General features: G+C 40.7%; 1 long non-coding RNA gene across 1 annotated transcript; it reads right to left on the bottom strand.

The window, feature by feature from the left end:
* Positions 1-2066: 2066 nt before the first annotated feature.
* Positions 2067-3706, bottom strand: LOC143849637 (uncharacterized). The gene is made up of 3 exons (XR_013235740.1): positions 3334-3706; positions 2509-2600; positions 2067-2121 (listed from the first exon to the last, which is right to left on the bottom strand). It is a non-coding gene; the product is annotated as an uncharacterized LOC143849637 (long non-coding RNA).
* Positions 3707-4945: the final 1239 nt, after the last annotated feature.

Here is a 4945-nt window from a genome sequence, read left to right as displayed (position 1 = left end):
CTGCCGAAAAATTTTGTAGTTCGCCCCTGAGGACTCCCCTGCCAATGTGGTATGAAACCCATGGAAAAAAGGAAAAATCTGCACAATTCGCCCAGAGGACTCCCCTGCCGATGTGGTATGGCGCTGTGGTATGGCACCCATGGAAACAGGAAAAATCAGCGCAGTTCGCCCAGAGGACTACCCTACCGATGTGATATGGCACCCATTAAAAAGGAAAAATCAGCACAGTTCACCCAGAGGATTCCCCTGCCGATGTGGTATGGCACCCATGGAAAAAGAAAAAATCAGCGCAGTTCGGCCAGAGGACTCCCCTGCCGATGTGGTATGGCACCCAAGGAAAAAGGAAAAATCAGGGCAGTTCGCCCAGAGGACTCCCCTGCCCATGTGGTATGGCACGCATAGAAAAAGAAAAAATCAGCGCAGTTCGCCCAGAGGACTCCCCTGCCGATGTGATATGGCACCCATGGAAAAAGAAAAAATCAGCGTAGTTCGTCGATGTGATATGGCACCCATGGTAAAGGAAAAATCAGCACAGTTCGCCCCAAAGGACTCCCTACCGATGTGGTATGGCACCCATGGAAAAAAGAAAACATCAGCGCAATTCGCCCAGGGGACTCCCCTGCCGGTATGGTATGACACCCGTAGAAAAAGGAAAAATCAGTGCAGTTCGCCCAGATGACTCCTCTGCCGATGTGGTTTAGTACTCATGGAAAAAGAAAAAATCAGTGCAGTTCGCCTAGAGGACTCCCCTGCCGATGTGATATGGCACCCATGGAAAAGGAGGAATCAGCGCAGTTCGCCCCATAGGACTCCCTTGCCGATGTGGTATGGCACTCGTGGAAAAGAAAAAGAGGACTCCCCAGCCAGTAAGGTATGGCACCCATGGAAAAGAAAAAATCAGCGCAGTTTGCCCCAGAGGACTCTCCTGCTGATGCGATATGACACCCGTGGAAACAAAGCGCAGCTTGCCCCAGAGGACTCCCCTGCCGATGCGAGATGGTACCTTTCGAAAGGCCTCACAAAGTCATGATAAAAGACCACTTGCAAATTTGCCTGCTTTGCAACTTAAAAATCCCCTGTAAAGTTGCTTAATTGGAAAAATGAGGTCTCAGCTCCTCCAAAAGATGAGGACGTGGGAGGAATGCTCTATTCGCCCCGCACAAAAAAAGGGAGAGTGATAAAATGATATAATATATATTACATTCATTTTAGGGATTCATAACCAATCTCTAAAGCCTGCAAGCAAGGTTTCTCAATATGGGTCTGGTTTCCCAACAGACACCGTTTTAGCCAAGGGTTAGTGAAGTTTCCTTCATACCCTAATCAATGCAAGGGTGACTCATTACATCCAAACAATCCCGTCAATATCAAACCGAATAACCAAGGTTGGATGGGCACTGAAAAGCTTAAAACAAGCGGGAAGGCTGATGGGTTAGCAATTTTGATGAACAGAACATTGGCCTTAGAACCAACTGTACCAAAAGTACTGTGGTATTGAAACTTGATGGGAGCTGAGAGAAACAGTAATAGTACATGCTCTGCTACCATAGTTGGGAGGAATCAATAGTTCAATGCAACCTTCAAGACAGTGTTTACCAAGATGCTCAAATGGCCAGTGTTGAAGTTACTGATATGAAGGTAATGTATTTGGTGTGTGGAAGGTGACGTGTTTGTTGCAACGGAAAGGAGTGGGGCCTTTAGTGAAAGAACCACATTACATCATTCTCTAGCACAGTATTTACAGACTGAAGAGCAATGCCCCTATCACTGTTTCGACTACTGAAAACAGGAACGTCAGTCTCCAAAGAAAAAAATTGTGCTACAGCACAACCATGCGAAATAAATGATGTTCAAGTCTTTGAAGACAGTACTGCATTTAAAATACTTGAAACAAATACTAAAAACACCTTTGGAAGTGGGAATCAATGGGCAGGTAAACTCCACCAAAAAGGTTGATATGCTTCTACTCGCTGCACATCCTAATAGAGTTGTAGCTCAGGAAGCCATTGAGGTTGAAATTCATTTGTAGTGCTAATGAAAACTCAACGGATTCCAGGCAATTGAACCCAAAGAAGTCACATTCAGAGACTTGTTTTGCTGATAGTGAGGCAGAAGTGGGTGCTGAAAATAAGACAGAGAAAAGAAAACGCGGTGAGCTTCCTGTTCTCCAAGCAACTAAAGTTTAAAAGCCTGAGATGAAGAAAATCATCAAAGAGTTAACCAGAGTAAAACATTCAAATAAAAAAGCAAACATGGATAATACCGCAGCAAAGAAGAAAAGTCGGAAAATCAGACAAGTCTAGCCGTAAAAATAAAAAAATCAGTCTCTCTTGTTGATAAATTATTTCAGTTCATAAGTGTATCAATCAGAGCCTTGTTGATAATGGTGGTGGTGATGATGATGAACCCTTGTTCTTCAAGAGAAATTAGCACTTTAAAAAAGAAAGCATAGAAAGGAAAACTCTCACTCGCCGATTAAATTAGTTGTTTCTTGCAAGAGATTATTACCTTCAAAAAGAAAGCTTGGAAAGGAGAATCCTTCTGTTGAACAAGGTTGCTTGATGTTGCAATCTAAGAATGTCAAAGATTTGCGCTCCTTCCTGAATAAATTGGTTGTCACTAGCAAGGGGTTAGCACCATCAAAAGGAACACTTGGAAAGGAAAACTCTTTTGTTGAACAAGGTGATTTGAACTTGCAATGTAAGCATTTACATATACGTAATGATCTGAGGTTAGACTCTTGGAAGTCAGGAAAGAATCAGCAAAAAAAATAATAATATTGGAATGTATATCGAGGGAGAACCGATGATGGCGGTCTCAATAAGAAGGATGCCTCTTCAGAGAAGGCCTCGAGAATCTCATTCAAAGTTGGACATACATGGAGATTTTGATTATGATTTGGAAGACTAGGACTACATTGGTCCTCCGGCATGTCAAGAGCTTTAAGAGCATCCAAGTTGCATGCAGAGATGTGATCAAATACAACGGAACCATGGAACCGTTAATGTTAAAACAACAACAGAAAAAGAGTAAAGATGGGATCAGATCTCAGATACAATGGAGCCCTTAATGTTGTAACAGCAACATATAAAGACCAAGATGCAGAGAAAACTTAAGATCAAGCATTCCCTCAAACAAAAAATTACACCCGCAGTGGTCAAACCAGTGGGGAGTTGTGTCAAACATATCGCGAGCAAAGATAGTTCCCAACGAAATCTTTGAAACTTCCATGTGCTGGTTTGTACTTGGAAAAGAGTTAAAAAAATAAAAAATAAAAAATAAAAAAAAGATCTGTGAAGACATGAACGCAGCAGAAAAGGCTCCAGAATTTACTCCTTCAAGTAGTAGAGTTCTTGCAGTGCAATCATGAAGATGAGGGAAAACATCCCACAAATCCATACATATGTCATCTTTTCCAGAGGAGAGAACAAAAAAACTAAACATGGGAAAAGGAGTAACTTGCGGGAGTCCATGAAGCCCATGCTGATGAGGGGAAGGCAAAGCTTTTCTTTCCTCTCTCACTCTGCGTCTCCTTGCCGTTAGGCTGTTTACATAAAAAAAACAAAAAAAAGAGCCCCCAGTCTTTATATACAAGAACAGGGAGAAAATTATCAATCCTTATGTGAGTCTTATCCAATTACATGAGTCTTTCGTATTTAACTTCCCTTCCCTATGAAACAAGGATTATCATATGATCTGTGCATACTTATCTCCTTTCCCGAATGAATTCTTAAGAGAGTATCACACGCCTCTTACGACCCCTGATTTTCATCCAATTATATTTCATGATATAATCCTTCCATGCTTATCATATCTCCATTACCCTAGTGAAACTACGATTCTGCATGTATTCAGATGGCCCACTTCATAGGAACAAGTGTAAAATAATGCCCTCATCAAAGCATCCGATGAAAAAAAAGAATGTCAGCATTTGTTCTGGAATAGTGGCCCCACCTTAAGCATAGCCTTTGGTGATGGTAAGGCCTACTCGGTGCATAGTAGGTGGGACCTATTCTATCAAAATAAGAGTATAATGGCTGGCCCTACCAAATCAAATCAGAAGACTCTTTTTAAAATCTCTTCCAGGGACTTTCTAAACGGAGAAAGACGATAAAGATGACGTTTCTCCAAAGGAAAAAAATGATGAAAGTTTGAGAAGATGAAATTTCCTCCGAGAAGATCTGTAAACAAAAATCAAATCTTTCTGGAGGATAAAATAATTAAAAATTTGTACTTAGATAGGGAACATCTTCATGGATAATCAGAGGTATTTTCTTTTTCTTCAAGAAATGTAATTAACGGCTAAGTGGAAAGTGTACGATCCCCACCAAAATTAATAAAACCTCTTCTCGCAAGAGGGAAATTTGATACCAATACATTTTATGTGTGTGATGCTCTTTTTCATGCATGTGAAATTTGTTGCGAACAGACAGAAATCACAGAACCTTTAATTAAATCCGCACTCCTAACTTTATCCACGATTCAACTTAAAGACTTAGCCCGATTTTAAGCAAAATGGAGAAAGAGGGTCACTGTGTGATGCTGTTCATTCTACCAAAATAGTTAAAAAAACAGGTGGAAGAAAAGAGGGAGCTAAGTCAGCATTCAAAAGGAGAGGGATTTGGCCCCACATTCCCCTGGGTGGTATTTAGTTATTTTTTAGGTAGAGGGCCCAAGGTATCATGTCCATTTATTGTTCTATTTTAATTATTTCAAGTCTAAGTGATGTGATTTAGAGTAGTAATACACCTTAATACCTTTATCTTTTCTTTATTTAGATTTTATTTAATATTTTAATTCATATTTTATTAGTCCTAGACGTGGTAGGATGTCCACATCAACCTATGGCTCACTTTACTTGCCTATTAATTAACCATGACCCACCACTATAAACCCATTCTCAAACTCACATAAAAGGTCTTATAACCAAGGTTGCCAGGGCGGG

Source organism: Tasmannia lanceolata, unplaced genomic scaffold (assembly GCF_043159265.1).
Source record: "Tasmannia lanceolata isolate RefF3 unplaced genomic scaffold, GAP_Taslan_0.1 ptg000018l, whole genome shotgun sequence".
Lineage (NCBI taxonomy): Eukaryota > Viridiplantae > Streptophyta > Magnoliopsida > Canellales > Winteraceae > Tasmannia > Tasmannia lanceolata.
This window is presented reverse-complemented; position numbering and strand designations above follow the sequence as displayed.